We start from the raw sequence: 18,013 nt of genomic DNA, 5'->3' as shown, positions 1-18,013 counted from the left end.
ATGTAGTAAAAACGCAATGTTTGTCACAAATAACACGTTCAATTTCCGGGTGACCTTAGGGACGAGGTGCGGTCTTGCGGTCGGCGTAAGCAAAATACGGCGGGTTCTCACGTTCGATTGTTATCACAATCATAACTACGCTAACACAATATGCCCGAGCAAACTGGCTAAGCTACTGCGTCACTACAAACCTAGTTCAGTAAGCGAACTTCATAAAATGTCGACAAATACGTGCATCATTTACACAGTCGGAGGTTTTCGTAACCCTGTAATAGCGAAGTGCTTGCAATATCACTCTGATAACTTGTAAAATTGATTTAATAAATCCGACATCAATTTTCCCATTTGCCTTTTACACTGTAAGATATCACGACAGCAATTTCTCATCTCATCTCAAAGACGTCCGGTGCTAATATTGGAAAATTTAAATTTCCGAAACCCGATAAAACATAGCGTTGCCCCGTCAGCGGAATTTACGCTAAGATAGCGTTTCTTTTATGTCGAGGTTCGTGCCTCGACGCCACAGTAAAAAGTAGCTGACTTAACCGATCCGGTTTACTAGACGAAGCAAAAACTTCCTGTGTGTGTGTAAATTGGCTGTATGCGCGCGACGTTTGCAATTAATGATTCCGTTTCCAAACGATACTTATGGTAATAAACTTTTTTTAACTCGTCTATTTCATCGGCGTATCTTAATACTCAATGGCCAATTTATAATTATTGTATCCTTTTTTAGTTGAAGTCGACAATATGTTGAAATTATTTGGTATTCATGATTATGTCGCATTATAGTCAGGATGAGTCATCCGTTTTATTTCTTTCGTCGTCTGCCAATAAAATACCTATACGTATGATAAGTAAATTCTATTTGTCTGTAATTCAAGTGCTAATTTAAGTTTTACGTGCATTGATTTTGGTAGATACTTTCTTTTTTACTGTATTTTATAAACACAAACCTTGTACGACGGACTCTTTAAGACATAAAATTTACGGAAATTATACCCAAACTCGGAGCGGGAAGGTATCCCGTTATACACGATGCATTGGTAATTGGCGAGGCAATCACATGCACACGACACCTTGCCGACGGTGATAAAACGTGCCGACTAAAACATTTCTGTGCGCGGATATAATTGAATACTTTACCATTGCATTTCCAGTTCCTCACTATCTCTCGTAAAGTCACTTCTAAAAGAAACTCCGAAGCTGAATGTCTTTTGAAGTTTAAAGTCACCGAGACATGCGCTATAAAAAGTAATCATGAAAATTAACGAAAAATAAAAAATAAATTAATTAAAGTCTTCTTTTATCCCTGAATTAATTTTTCAAAGATAACTATGAAATGGGTCAGAAGCTAATAATTTTAAAAGTTTTACATCGCTAAACTATCTCACTCGCTGTGGATATCAATTACTCTACCCACCTTATAAAATACTTAAATAACCTCGTATTTCCATTGAATGAATGATAACGATATATTCTAACATTCACGGTTCCCGCGAAACTATATAAAGCCATGTAAACGATATTAACTATGCTAATTAACCGAGCCATAGGTTTTTCTCTTAGTCTGACATTGACGGGAACCGCCGAAGGTAATTATACAGCCACCTGGCGTCTCGGAACCTGTTTGCGAATGGTCGCACATCCTCTGTTTGTAGAAGAATTTTACTTGTTTTATATCTCGAATGTATGTTGAATTAAACCATTCCACGAATCTGTCTCGACTCTCGTGTCTAGTTAATCAAGGACCTTCAATTTGTCGTTTGTACCTAAATAACTTTGACTCAGGCTTAAAATCTTTACTGTGAATGTTGATAGTACTTTACGAATTCTAGGAACTGTTGATTGTAGAAATTACTTAGCTGATTCTCTCAATCTATTAGGTAGATTAAAAGTTCTATATAAATTGTTATTTATAGCACGCGAATTAATGTGTTACTAATTCGTGTAAATGGAAGACGCTTGATAACATTGAAATTGACTAGAAAAATGTTATGTTAAGTTCTTCTTTTCACGTGCAAAACTTACTTTCGTATAATCTTACCTCTATAAAGAACAAAATTATAAGAAAGTTACTAGTACTAGTTATCTTATGCTTAACATGTAAAATAATCTTGTAAACTAACAAAAAGTATCGTCAAATAGCAGTGTTGCTTCTGATATTCAATTAATCTTGGAAAGTTCGGAACGCGGTGACTCGAAGGTCGCTATCGAGACGTGAGACGCTCAGAATAATTATCAAATAGTTTTACTTTTGATTAAACGTCTATCTTCAATTAGAGTATTAGTGGATTATATTTTTCGTTTAAAGCTAGATTATCTACCCTAAAGCTTGCTAATTTTCTATCTTCATTATGATGAGTTTTTGCATCTGAAAATGTAGAGAAAACTTTTATCGAAGTGTACTGAAGATTAATATGTTTATTTGACTAAGACAATAACCTTTTTTATATGGACATCTCTTGTATATTAAACTCTTTTACTTATAAGTTAAATTCAAGTGTGATTTGACGTCATGATGTCCTATTCATAAAGATGAGTTCGCACCGTGGCACGTCACTTGTTGGTTGATTTTGTGCCCAGTGTGCTTTGACGCACGACCACAAAAGTATAGTAATTTTAACAAGATCCAATGTAAATAAGTACTTAATAATTTACACTTTTACTCCGACCCTTGTTGAGTATTTACCAATTTGGTTATTACCTGCAGTGTTAACAAGACCGTTTAAATAGTTTAGCATTAATACTATTAATTATGTCGTCAGCAATGTTGGTATTTTATAACAAGCCAGTATTTAGTACAAGTCGTGAGAACAATTTCGATGCAAGATGTTTGAAGGTTGCCCAGTAGTCGGTACACACATTTTATTGGTATTAATTAACTCTTAAATTGAGACGTTCAAAAACTAGTTCCATAAGTAGTCCTGTTATATTTTTGATTTACGATTTTTTATACATTTTCTCTTCAACAAATAAAATCTAGTTGCTGACTATAAATACGATAAGAGTTATTACGTCTATTATTTCAATTCGACGGGTGTTGATTCGTCTCGCACGCGTATATTTATATATGGTACCTACTACTCGTGTAGTACATACCGATGCTATATGCCTCTACGTAGTAACTATTGTGTAAGAGAAATGAATCATTTTGAATTGGCACACGTGTATGAACGAACGTGATTAGCTCCGCTTAGGTGGCGTTTTCTTACGCGTTACGTACGCTCGTAATAGACTTTGTCAATACTAAGTATCGTGAAAGATTCCACGCTCTTAAAATATTCTGAAATGTATAACAAAACAAATTTGACGAAACTAAACGTCTCGTTAATATTCAACACGAGTTTGAGACATTTCTTAATCGAGTTGTTTGTGCTCCGCTTGATATATGTGAAACGTTTCATTTCAAATTCATATCATACATTCGATGTTTTAGATATACGATCACAAGCCGTAAATATTCATGATCTGCACTCGCTCCCGCGGCCACTGTGAATAAAAACGTTTAAAATATCATACTCATTCACACCCACTCTAACACTAAAATTAACCCAATAAACATATCTTAAATCCGACCGTACGTAAAAAAACATTTCATTCATATAATTTATTTTTTCTTGGAACAAAGATTAGAACTGGAATCATTCAATATTAATCGTTAGAGCGAATTGAGACCCGGCGACACAGCTAGGTCGCAGTTAGGTTACGTAGACAAGGGCGGCGACCTTGGAGAGCCACCCTCGATACCTACCCACCGACCTACCCCCTACCCCGCTTGCACCCTCCCGGGACGCGATGTGAGCTGACTTTTGAGAACCTACTCCTTTGACTGTTACCAAGTACCTATCATCTATACACGTATCGAATTCGAGAAGAATCGATGAGATTCGCTTTTTGTTGGAACTTTGTTTCATTGTACAAATGTTTACTTTGTTGTGACGTTGGATGTTTTTGTCGTTCTAATGTTGGATTTTGTTTTGTTGCAGGTGAGGAGGAGTTTGCTTGTGGTGTGCGTCACTTACTAAGTTCCTATGTGTGTTGACGCGACAGACTAACGTTGACAACGTGCAAATAATTGGCTACGCTCTGATCGGTAAGCAAGCTAGATAGTTACACAAACTTTGATAATTATCAGTTAACTATCTTATAGTTTAGTCCTTGCATTGATCTTAGCGTCTTCATAAAAATAATGAACGGTTTAAAGCAACAGTTGCAATAAATCCGTGTCCTCTTTACATTGTTACAGACGCGTGACATTTTGATACAATCTTTTAGTGTCTTTTCACGGTAATTCATAGTATTATCCTCATGAGATCATACGATCTTATTTGCATAGGAATCTAAGGTTTTACAGTGGTCAAGCTCTGTTAACCATAAGTAGTCATGTTAGGTCATTTAGATATTATTGGAATATCAATGTATTCTGGGTTAATGATACTTGCGTCATATATCTAATTGTGTAATAACTTTGATTGCTACGTATTTGTTATTGATCCAGGTTTGAATAAATTAGATCTGATCATTTAACTTCTGAGCTGTTTATACTTGTGTGTAGATTCTTCATTGGTGTAATGCAGGCTGTATAATTTAGATATACGCTACTCGTTAACGACTTCAAAGACAAAAACTACTCATGCCTAATTCTTTTTCTTCGTAGTCTGTTATTGAGAACTAAACTACTACTGAGAATTTATTTATTAGAGTTGCTCAAAGTAATTGAATAATATCTTAGACAATTCGCGTATCTTTAAACTCGGCACTTACATACATCTGCGTAAAAAACATGACTTTGTAGACAGTACAGCCGAGCGTTTACTAATTCAAATATTCCTCGCCTGACGACTTAAGCCGAGTGACTCATTTTAACCTTTTAAAGTAATGAAACAGTTCTTTTTTTATACAAACTTTATACTCCCAAACGATTACAATGATACCGCCATTACGAGCTGCAATTTCGTGACTCGACGTTTTGATGTTCTAAAGATATGAAAATATATGCTTCTGATTTTTGTACCTTCAAACTATATATGAATTCGACTCGTATAACAACAAAATTCATTGTAATTTATTCTTGAGTTGACGTTGCTTGAGAATACTCTATTTATAGAACTAGATAACATCAATTGGTTGATATTTTTTGGTGTTTTTATACTTCCTAGGATTTAACATTTTGCAGAATTAATTTTATTTTTAGACGAAATGCTTCACTAGCAGTCTGCTTAAATGAATTTAATTTGAACAGTAGGAATTTGCCGACCTTATAGTCATAGAGTTATGTCGTCATAATCATTCCATTTGGCTGTGAAATTACTGAACTGTCGGCTCTTATCGGACCGCTGTTGCCCATTCGACTGAGGTAATGTCTTTATACGCCTTCTGTGACAGTAATAGGAAACGATACGATGGTCTATTCTCTTGAGCATTAGCTCTGCAGCCTTGGAGTATCTGGATATTCACTATGATCCCTCTGTCGCATTCGTTGAGGAAATTAACGGAAATATCTCGCTTACAATGTTTATAATTATCCTCCTCTCAAGTTGCACCGCTTGAATTCATCAATGATGTGAAATTAGAAGGCTGTTTGTCAATCAGCACTTTTTGCGTGCCAAAATAGCCGGCACTTTTTCTACTTTATAAGTTCAGTAGAGATATATTTGTCAGAGCATTGTACCTGAGTCCAAATTCCGAATAACCATAAAAACCGCACAAAAAACTCGAAAGCAACAAGATCTTTGAACCGCAAATGATCGTGTCAAACCAGCAGCAGACACGTTTATCTAATACGAAGCGTAGGTCATTAGTTTCCTAACTGAAATTAACATCACGATATAATACATGCAACGCACAACACATGATGCTTAGCAGAAAACAATGCATAATCATGATTTTGGCTAGAATTTCACAAGCCCATTCAATCTAACTGCAATTTGTGTGATTGCGCTCCACGCTCCTAGTTCGCTGCTATAATTGTGTAATATTCCACTAAGCCCCCACTTTTGCTTCTCGCATACATATGTTGGAAACTTACAGATTTGATTGCACTTAGACTAATGAGTTCTGAATCAAGAATAATTAAACTAGAGCTTGCACCGCTATGTATGTATGCGCACTTACAACGCACACGTCACATTTCATTAAATAAACACTAGAAACATGTATGTCATTGATAACAATGCCGTTATGCTTCGCCGGCACTGGCCGACTGTATTCAATGTTTTATTAATGAGCCTATCATACATCCGCATTTGAAATTCAAACACTTGAAATATCACCAATTAATTTTCTAATAAGCATATTTGATGTAGTAACGAGTGCTCGGATTAATAGTAGAAATTGCACGGCTAGTCTCGCACAGCTGGTCGTCGCATCCATGTTCCGCTCGCTCCAACTTACTTTGAACTATATTTTAGTGCACACTCGGGCGAATTGCTCCCGGAAAGTTGACGCACCAAGTTGCTCCCCCACCTCCTTCACTCTAGTTTAGAACAGTTCTCATAACACTACGTATATCAAACAGTATGCATGTGCACATAAAACACAAGTTGGCGTTAACTCGCGTTTCGAAGTCGAGCTGTATTATGTAATCTTCCGCGCTTTCCCAACTCTCTAAGTTGGACCATCGAGCCGCTCACATTGTCGCGTGCGGTAATAACAGAAACTCCTTTAATGTCTCTTGGAGTTGTCGCTAATGCCGCTCTAATTTGCGTTACACCCTCGCCTTTGTGTGTTTCCATATTTCCTCGCGCAGTTTTTGTTTGCGATTCCCCCACAGTGGAATCGCGAGTCGTTCACCTTGCGCGCCGCGGTGGTGCCACGTGTCGACTCCTTCAATAAATCTTATCTCGGAGGAGATCGCTCCGTTTGTTTGTATCTAGAGACGTTTTTGTCGAACAATCATTATTATGTAGTTGTTTGTACAGGACGCTCGGTCGCTATTATTATTAGTAGCCGTAGGTATTATTGCTAAGAGGAAAACGTATCTCGAAATAGCGCAATTGTGCGACGACAACGACGTCGAGTCGGTCGCCGACGTTCGCCATTATTCACTTTTTGCACCGAGTGCTAGCATTCGACAGACGGCTCGTTCTGTTGACGTTGACGTTTTTGTGCCACTCTCGGTTTGATACAGGCAGACGCTTTGTCATTTTTGTACGGTCACTACGATTTCCGTGCTAGTTACAGTCGCTGCTCAAATGATATAAAAAAGTGATCCAATCAAATTGTAAACGCCCTCGGTTGCGTGTGTTTGTATCCAAATAGTATGATACTTCCGCTTTATAAATTCAAATTGCTAATTTTACAGTCTGTTTGAAGCTTTGAACTCTATATTCGCCCGTAAAAGGCGCGCATTATTGCGAGGTAGGTGGGATACGCGCGTCGCGACTCTAAATCACGTTGTTTCCTCACGTTACGGTTTAATGGTTTGCCTATTCATGTTGCGTACGAGATGACAGCCGCTCTCGACGTCTTCAGACGACAGCCAATTTAGACAAGTCGTTCAATTTTCGCTTCTATAACGAGAACTAGTGAGAAGTTTCCGGTCGTTTGAGTTTGTGAATCGTTTGTTGGTGTTTTCTTGCGTAAGCGCGAATCGTGCGCCGTGACTCATTTGCTTTTGGTCAATTACGTGGAAGTGGTGTGATTATCTTGTCGTTTTAATTGTTTATGTTTAAGCACTATGCGTGGGCTGGTCCAAAACAAGCGACGATAGCGGTAATTGGAGCCGGGGCGTTCCCCAATTAGGGCGATTAGAAATGGCGCGGTCGACGCCAAATTGGATTATGTGCCCGTGAAACGCTATGGTCCCCTGACGCGCGGCGTGTGACCTCGCGTCACCTTCGCTAAGGTATAACGGACACGAGGTTAGGCGTTCCGCTTTATCACTAAACATTATTGCGCAATTCGCGCCGTTAATAAATACACGTGTTATCTCGCTGTTCGAGAACGTTCGCGCGTCCGCGTGGCATTGCGCCCGCGCCCGATACTACATACAACTAGTGACTCCGGCAAACAGCCCGACACGTTTCGTACGAACATTGCCGGTCGTGGCTCACAGCGGCGTGCACAGATCGTAAATTGCGTTTTCGCCGGCGTGAAAGGCGACCGCCGTTGCCAGCCGGCCGGTGCATTCACCGCTCACCGTATCGAATTTATCGCGAGATCGATACGCGCGCATACCCGCCAACGCGCTCTGTACACATTTACCTGCGCCTAGCCGCCGCCGACGTCACCACACGTGGCGCGAGTGTGTATCTCTGCGTGTGTGTGAGTGAGTGTGAGTGCGCGCCACGTTTATATGGAATTCAGCGATTACGCCACCTACCTACGTACAGCGACCGAGTGCGTCCACCGAGCGGTAATAATAATAATTAGCCGCCTCATTATTGTTATTCGCGGCGACGGCGCTCGCTGTCACCGACAGATAAACGCTCCGCGCGACCAGACAACGCAACGCCGCGTTCGATTCTCGCGCTGTACTCCGCGCCATTGTTGCTATTGTCCGTCGACAACGAGAAGTAGTCCCCTTTGTGTTGTTGTGTGTACCTGGCTACCGGATTGTAGTCACTGGATTGTTTGACTCGACACGACCGGACCGTTCTATCAGGTACGTTTGCACTGCAAACTTCACTTGTATCGTAAACAATAGGCGCGATTTCTGTTAACCGTGTACACAATGCCCGCTGCGCCGCCGGCTGAGTTACTGTCTCCCGAGGGTTTGTAGGGCGAGCAAGCGTTCACTGACCTTGTGACGTCACGTGTTTATAATACTTATACGTGCGATTTTAAACACTCAGTACTCACTTTATAATGTTTCATTTTGGTTACTAACCGGCCTCGTTCAATAGAGTGACATGAAAACATTCAAAGTTTGTTGGAACTTTTAATTTGTTAGCCGCATTTCCGCTGACGTAGCTATATTATGTTTATGGCATGTTAATTAGGGTTCGCTTGACGCTGGCCCGTGGGGAGCTTTTACTGGGTCGAGTCAATTTGATATTGACTATGACTTGTGTATTGAGCAATTTGTAAAAAATGCCAATTAGATAGATCGATATAAGACTACATTTTAGGTTTGTTATTGTTATTATTTGCCAGTTGGAGTAGTAGTGTTAGCTTCTTGTATTAATTATGATGCATTTATGTACCAGTGAGATAAAATTTACGTGATGGTTTTTTTTAATTATCTCATTCTTTCTCTTTTTTGTGTCGAGGGTTAAAATCTCACCGCAGACTTAATATACGACACTACAAACTAGACCAATTTATTGCAAGGAAGTGCAAACATTTTTTTTGATGTAAGGAAATTCCATATCTAAAGTGTTTTACATGTAACAAGTGCTATTGCCACGTAAGGTGTATTATTTACCTACAAACTATTGACGTAGTAAATGCTTAGATAACTTTGACACAACATAAAACCTTTTATCGCAACAGTTTTATCTTTTGTATTATTTTGTTGTTTGCTATTTATCTAATCGAATAACATTTTATAGTATTTACGTAAAATCGATTAACAATAACATTACTTCGATATTGTTTTATAAGAATGTCCTTGTGTGATTTGGTCACTTGGAAACAGTTTGCGGGATTTCAAAAAGATACCCAAATAGGTTATTTCCACATTAAAGTCTAAATCAACTTACCTGAGACGGGAAAAAAAAACTAATGATTGAATTAGGGCACTTTTTCGTGATTTCCATCTTCTGTATAAAGATGTTTGACAGTCAAAAAACGTCGCTGACTTTATTTTTAAAAGTTCTGCAGTTCCTTCCAGTTAAAAATTGTGGGTGCTTGCTTGCCAGTTCTTCTCATTCATTCGTTATTTTGATCTGGCAGCATATTGATAAACTTTGATGAACATTTGACTGTCTATAATTTTTAAGGCACAAGTTTTTCATATAACTTGTTTCTAGTTACAAAACCACAATACATATGTACAGTATGTTATGCATTCGTTTATATCGCATGCCCGCCACGTGCGGCGCTCGTGTCGTGATAGACGCGTTGCATCTAGATCCACAGCTAACGTAAATATGTGACATGCATGCGGATATACTGTGTATATGGGTATGCTTATGTTGCCTATTGGAATAGAAGAGGAAGGTCTTTGCCCTATCGTGTGCAGTTTGAGCTGTGTGTTGACGGCTTGAGATGGTTGAGTTTTTGTGTGTTTGTAGGTTGATAATACTATCAAATTGATACTAATTCCTTTTTGCGGTATATTCGGAATTTGGACTCAAAGCTCTCCTTTATTCCGCGCTAAGACACCTACCCGTCAGTGAAACATTTATAGGTTGAATTCGTTTATGATTCAGGATTTTATTATGTGTCAAATAGCTAGGTACTTGTGTGTTGTAAATATGAAAACCAATAAACTAAAAGTATTTGAAGGTCACAGATTTAATTCATACGCTGAATAATACATAACTCTTTCTCAATAATGCTATCTTTTCATTTTATACAGTGTCCCAACGAGTCACGCTTCAACCCTAAACCAAAACACAAATATAAGTCACAAGTACTTCGTAAATCGTAACAGCAGTAATATAACGCAACAGAAAACTCGCTCACGTCCACGATTGATGCGTCCGACACGCCAGTCGAAATCCTGACTGATGCCAACCCTGGCCCGCTGAATAAAAACGTCCGTCTGGCCGCAATTTATGAAACGGCTCTTTGTGATACCGTCAGCTTTTTTGCAACTACCCTCGCGTTTTAGATGGACGCTGGTAACGACTAGGTTTGGCTCGAAACGAGGTTTTAAGATTGCTGTGATAGATGAATATAGTGCTTTTTAGCTTTTAACAACCGACAGCATATATTTATTACGTAGACAGATAAATACTGCAGTCGTAATCATATCTGCAAACTCTACTTTCTTCGTTTAAGGTCGTTGTCAATTTGCAGATGCATTGGTTAAGTGTATTAAACTAAATGTTTAAAATTCTGTTCTCACAGTGCATTTTCTTGCCTGAATGTTCGAAGTAAAGTTTTATCTGAAACAGTTTTTCGTTTCTTATTTTGTAGCAGATAACAGCAGCGGCAACGATTAATTTGCTTAAAATTACCATTTTTACCATTGTATTTCATGATACAAGGTAGTAAAACATTATGTCTTCATTATACACTGAACGAAGCTTGTATTTGAAAATAAAAAACAAATCGAGTGATGCAATTTCCGCATAAAATCTAATATCAATGTCATTTGTATATTCAAAACAGGTAGTTAGCAGTGACCTCCTTTTGCAAAAACGTATAACGAAGCGAAAACCCACATTTAAGCTTAAAATGCAACTCTTTTAAAAATAAAGTGTATTCTGTGTACGTTTTATATTGAGGTATGCGGAAAAGCAAACGTAGAAATGCTTACGCTGTGTGAAACTAAGTATTGCGGAACGTGATTCTTATTACAATTAATAACGCAGACGTGTACATAATAATAATCGCGCATGTTTCAATAGTGATATCATTTATAATATAACGTGTAAGCAGTTTTTGTGTGCGAAAGTAGCGGTTCGCTGTTTGATGGATATTATATCACCCGAGTTGTTTGATATGATTATGCAAAGTCCGCGTTTCGTGGAATTCCTTGTTGTTATGTTGTTTTGTTACGTAAGCCGATTTCATTTATGTAGTTAGTATATTTAAGGTAAAATTAATGAATATTTTTAAGGACACGATATCGGTAATGTCCCGCGGAAAGGTCAAGTGCGTAATTACAACTGGTGGACAAATATCACGTGTATGAATGAAGTGGTCGTTAAATTTAACAAACGACTTTTATGTTAACTCTATATATCTACATGAGATGAAGCTGGGATTTTATTATAATAATACATTAATCTGGCGGACATTCATCTCTTCTCCCACCGACTACCTTGTAATAACGACAGGCCCAGTGTGTTAGTTTGGCTGAGGTCTCATCAAAATATGTACCAGATTATTTTTGTCTCAAAATTGAGTAGTTAGTTGACTAAGGCTGACGGCGAAAAGGCTAGAGCTTAATAAAAAAAGCCGCTACGGAAATCTACAGTGTTATCAAATGCTAAAATACCGAGAATTTATAAGGTAATGTTTCTACGCTAGCGGACAGTAATTGATACATTACATACCCATGTCTACTGTGAATCATACAATGTAAATCCATCACAATGCGTCACAAGTAGAGCTGTAGAGCTGTCAATAAATATAACTCATCAATAGTTAATACGCCTCATTAATCTGAACAGATTAACCGCGCACTAGTAACATGATAGGCGACATGTACCCGCTCTTATGTACTACAATACATAATACGTTATAATTATGTACTGTAGTTTAACAACTAAGTACAGAGTCTTGGCATGCGCAATTTATCTGAATTCTAATTAATAAAGCCCCGACTCGCACTCGGCCAGCGTGGTGGACTCAAGGCTAAACCCTCCCTCAATTCAGGAGGAGACACTTTCAGAGTATAGGGATATAATGAGTATCTAAAAACGTATATTTCTAAAATAAAGAAGCTTTATCAAACAGGCTAATGTAAGCTACATAAGACTACGTATCACTGATGTTCTACATTCTGAATTTTATGTACCTCCGCCACCTGCAAACCTTGCACGCAAGACTGTCTACTAAGTTGTTGAACTATAATACATTGTTTGTTGCAAGCGTGATTGATTGTGGCTATTCCAATATCAATTATAGATGCATTGTCGAGGTTTTCCCGGCGTTCGTTTCGTAATATGGATCTCTAACAACTAAATTTAAATCATCAATTGTGGTAATGGATATTTAAGTACTAATTGATGAGTACTTACTGTCTTATAAAACTACAATGTTGTAATAATCTGAATAGACGGTAGAGAAGTCTTTTCCTAGTCTTTATGTAAAGATTGCTTCTTACGACGGTCATATTTTGGCGAAAACGTGAATGCTTGAAAGTTATCTAAAATATAGGTTGATGTTTGATGGCATGTAGTTGAATACCTCTTAGCTATCGTCGCGTTGGTCGGTTCAGTACTTTATTTCTCGCTTATACGTACAAAATTTCGCAGTGCAGTAATGTATTTATGATAATACATGTCTGTCCAACTCCAAATATTCCAACAATAATAAATTATTCATTTATAAGTACTAACATATTCGTATATGAGTTTGCAACGTATTGCCTAATCGAATCGAGTCAGCAGTCGGCTTTGCGTTAGCTAATGTCAACCAGCTAGACCGCTGACTGGTATTAATATCCTGTGTTTGTAAGCTTTCAATATTTATGTACGATTTTGTAATAATCATACACGTTATTGGACAGTGTTTGGACATTTTGAGGGCTTACTAAATATGGAAAACTGAAATCAGTTGTCAGATTCTATGTGTGTGGGAGTTTCTACGAATAGCATTAGTTACAACGATTCTAATTTAAGAATAAAGAGTTAATTAAAATGATATATTTCTTAGAGATATGTTATAATAAGTGAGGTACCTATCACAAATTACAATCAGACGTCGTTTTCCAGATCTGTATTCATATATTCAAGTGAATGTATAAAACGAATGTGAATGACAAACCGCGTAGGCGACGTATTAATAAAGAAGACGCGGTTTAACTGATTCTTGTGTATCAGTAAACACTGTTAAATTATTCAGACGTGTAATTCTCGAAATTCAGAAATCTCTTTTATTGCGTACATGTCAGTTATTTTAGTAAATGGTGCAATTTAAATTTACTGTCTTATCGTCATTGACGTCAGCGTTTTTTTCTAGATTGTTCGCCAGACGTAGTACCGTCTATGTTTCTTATCCGTATTTTCTCTTACGCGTCACAAGTAATAAACACTTAACATGCATGTAGGTATTCGGTTTTATTCGTATGACGCGCCGTTATGAAATTGAAATCATTACAGTCCATTAAGATTAGATCTTTAGATATTTCAAACAATGGCAACTGACGTCTTGACGTGTTCTGTATCGTTTTGTACTCACTTTGTGAAAGTTGATATTATTCGTTTGTTTTTCTAAGAAAGCACTTATCGCCCATCACACGAATATTTGTCATACGTTGTCAACGATGTTTTTATAGACCTAGACGGAAATATAAATGAGATATATTAGTTATAAGTCGTTCCTAGAATATAAATATTAATCGACTGTGTTATTTCACAAAAGTAATATATCATGAAATAGATTGATTTATCTTTGTTTGCTCGACTTGTCAACTACCATTTCACAGTCCGTGTACAGAAACAGCCAGCTAACGTAAATCATAGTCGAAAAATACGCAAAACAAATATAGCAATCACTTTACTTGTGTGTAAAGTGAACATCACAGTTATACTTATATCCGCTAACAAACGATGTTATAACGAATCAAAACTTAAAATGTGCAAATTTATTCGCGCGGAACTTCGCCGCTCGCTAGTTGTACAAACTATTTCATTCTTGTGTAACTGGGCGCGCTCATCTCGACCTACACCACTGCAACTTTCTTTAAACTCAGACAGTCTTATCTATAGCGAACAGTTTCTATAGTTGTACGAACCAGTCTGCCCGACCGGTTTCGAAATAGGCTCCCACAAAAGTTATTTTGATTCCGTAGGCCTTGTGGTTCTTGACTTGTCTTTACTTCAGCGATGGACATTAAGATCTGTAGGAATGTAAATAGATTTTAGTGGGCTTAGGAATTGTCTGCTTACTATAATACAAGCTCTACTAAGTTTGGAATTGTCTGAACTAGTGTGCAAAAACGTTATTTATTGAGTAATACTAATTACATTATGAAGATCCGTATCATGGACGTGTAGATTAGCATTTCTCCCAGTCGTGCTGAGTGGGTTCTACTTTTCCATGATACGGCATGACTATTTCAGACAAATACCTGAAGCAAAAATCATACTACCTATCGTTTGTACAAATAATATTGTATTTCCTACAAATATTGAATTATCGTTGAGGAAGTCAGACGGCAGTCGCTTGAAGGAAGAATTGATTCGATCAGTATCCGACTCTAATAAGTTTAGGAAGTCTATTGGAAATTCACTACAAGATATTTCTCAATCAAAATGTTCTAAAGGTACATTTACCATGAAAACGACGGCAAGTTTGAGTAAAAGTAAAAAAATACAGTTTACTTTCTTGCGAAGTTGGCTGTAGCAAATATTTTATCGTCTCGTTACTACAAAGTCAGTGTATCGTGCGAGAAAGGTTTATTGTTACGGATTACGCGTTTTTTTATGCCTTACTTGTCAGCCCCTATTGTTAAAAATGCCCCGACACGGAAACGTATGCGGACTATATAAATATGTTGTCGTAGAATAATAACACCACTATGTGGGGTGGAGAAATGATTTTCTGTTGTTGAATACCGCTATTCTTTGCCTTAGTTGAGAATCACAGTGCGTTAACCTTTAAATAATGTGGAAAGGGGGTTCAATATGATTGGTACTTACTTTACCTCTATTACTCTCACTTTAATGCTTAAAGAAACCATTTGATGCTTTATATTGCTAATAACCTCTGATAAAATGCAAAATAAAATATTCTTCCTAGAACGGCCTAATTAACTCATTAACAGTTACCTTATCTTTCCTCTAATGATCTCGTTACAGCTAATTCTCCAATACGTTTTTTACACGACCACATAATCCAGTTGAAACCGCACACAGACGATAGAAAGTGGTATTTACTCGTGTCTCGTAACTCGTAGGCTTAACAGGTAAACACTAGACGCAGTTAACCTATGCCCCTGTGACATTTCGACGTATACAATCTAGACTGGCTTTTACTTTTCGCAGAAGACGAGCCGTGGGAAAGTCTGGCCCGTCTCAAAGCTGCATTTTGTTAACTATACGAACATTCAATACTTGTATTTTGTTAGGCAATCTCGTTGCACGGCTCCTTCGGAAAGTTTTCAGTCATTATTTTACTGGTCGGTCGGTGCTAATGTTTGAAGCACACATTTGGCATGGAAACTGTAGTTGTGGGAACTATGTCTTCGTGATTATTTTGTGCATTGCGCTACGCCAAATAGTTGTATTTGTAGTTTGAAATGACTTCATTTTCTTATTTGAAGCGAAATCACGTTTGCATTTATAAAATGAGTAGGCAGTCACTACATTGAAATTCTATTATTCATATTTTTCATGAACAAATGCATTGAAGCCTCGTGCGCGGTACCCCTTGCGTAATCCTAGGTGACATTAATTGGAATAAACGCTTTTCAACTCCGATGAAGCAATTATAACATTTTTTGGGAACTATGAGGGTAGATGTATATCTTATCGTAAGCTTTTATCGTTCAATTTTGTGTGGGTAGTGGGAATTATATTCGTGTTAATATCGCAAGGGGAGAACTTCTAAATTGTTTGTTTGTCAGGGGTTTACTTAGTAACAAACTTAAATAATAATAAACTAAAAAGAATACTTCGATTTAATAGTATGTGACCTTTCATTTCTCGATTTTCTCTAGGGAGATATGCTTTCGCGTAAATTACCTTTTCATACAATACTAAAAGAATATGTTATATACGATTCGTCATATACACACTTTCAGCAAAATAATAACGTAATGAGCACCTAGTTTTTGTACATTTTCCTCGTACAAACCAACAAACCTCCACGGCACGCGTATTATACACTTACATGACAAATAACGTGTTGCCCTCAAAACAATAATCCTTTGTATCCACGAGAAAAGGATCTGGGATGATAAATGATGACGTAGGCTCATCGTCACGTCGTGCGACGCGCGTGGATGGTCAGTAATCTTTCTACTATATATCTACTAATGGAACAACCTACTCTGTTACACGCGAAATGGCCGGAACAAAAAGATATACGGGAAATAAGTGAAGGAAGGAAAATATCGTTAAAAATATATCCATGCTTCCGTAGAAATATAAAAGATGAAGAGCTTTTTTGTTTGAGTATTCAAAGGCGCTAATTTCTGGAACAACGAAACGATTTTTACGGATCATTTTGTTAGCAATTATTATTTTGTTTTTTAAACAGTTCTGAAGAGATGCAAAGTCCCTTACCCGAACTTGACCAGCATAAAATCAAATTCAAAGACCTCAATGACCTAAAGTTTTCTTAATTCCCACTAGGAACTCAGTAATGGGTTTATGTGATTGTTACTTTCTTGCTACGTTTTATGAGGAAAGCTATCTTGATTACCCTACAAACTCAGCAGCGGAGGATACTATATACTATACACGCAATAAAAAATTGCACAGTTTATCATATTCACAAAGATTCGTCTAGAAATGCTTTAAGAATAGAATAACATAAGTCTTAGTGCACAATGGCGTTCTCACGGGCTTGCAGCTTGTTCGTTTATTAGTGCGACGTATCTACTGTTGCAATCTCAAGTGTATTGTACTGCTTTGACTATAAAAAAACTCTTATAAATGTTATACATGACTTTAAATTCTGATTTATCTTCATTCTTAAGTATACGGTGAGTCTGTTTCTTATAATATCGTTAAATTATTTAGATTAATGCCAGATTTTCTCATTTAGATCCTAAAATGGTAGCAGACTTATTATTTTAATTTGATTGATTGATTGAGATTCTCTATTTTGATCATTCATAGTACAATTTTACTTCATTCAATCAAACTTACGCGCCTACGTTACAATGAAAGAAATAATATTAGCATGGATTTCCACCACGTATTTCTTCAAAATCCTCAAGCGAGCTTACGATATCAGTAATGTTAATCAGCCCAGCCATTCGTTGCTTCACTCCTTAAGGAAAGAGCCCAACAATGCATTTAACTCCGCACACAACAGATACAACAGATATACTCATGCGAGAATGTTCAAACGGTTATTGTTAACCGTTCAATATTCCGCCGCAAACACTTAGTTTTGTGTCGGCTGTCTGTATAATAAATGGACGAAGTTGTCTCGGTTTTGACGAAACGCAAACGTTTGTGGCCGACTTCCAAATGATTTGACGGTTTCGTGCGTTTCTCTCCGTGGAAAGGACTCTAGCCTTAATTGTTCAATGTTATATTATGAACTTTTAAAA

The 18,013-nt window shown here is 37.4% G+C and overlaps 1 protein-coding gene across 5 annotated transcripts in view; it reads left to right on the top strand.

Annotated features, from left to right (window-relative positions):
- The window catches only part of CtBP (C-terminal binding protein), an 89,838-nt gene that overhangs the window by 13,682 nt on the left and 58,143 nt on the right, over positions 1 to 18,013 (top strand). Inside the window, exon 2 of one of the 5 annotated variants that reach the window (XM_076130540.1) lies at positions 3,990 to 4,096. The exons of 3 other annotated variants lie outside the window; for them this stretch is intronic. The gene's annotated coding sequence lies outside the window, so the exon portion shown is untranslated. Of the gene's footprint in view, positions 1 to 3,989; positions 4,097 to 8,053; positions 8,609 to 18,013 lie in introns of those variants that run through there. One more of the 5 variants, XM_076130542.1, reaches the window with a different exon arrangement.

This window comes from Anticarsia gemmatalis, chromosome 24, assembly GCF_050436995.1.
Source record: "Anticarsia gemmatalis isolate Benzon Research Colony breed Stoneville strain chromosome 24, ilAntGemm2 primary, whole genome shotgun sequence".
Taxonomy (NCBI): Eukaryota; Metazoa; Arthropoda; class Insecta; order Lepidoptera; family Erebidae; genus Anticarsia; species Anticarsia gemmatalis.
This window is presented reverse-complemented; position numbering and strand designations above follow the sequence as displayed.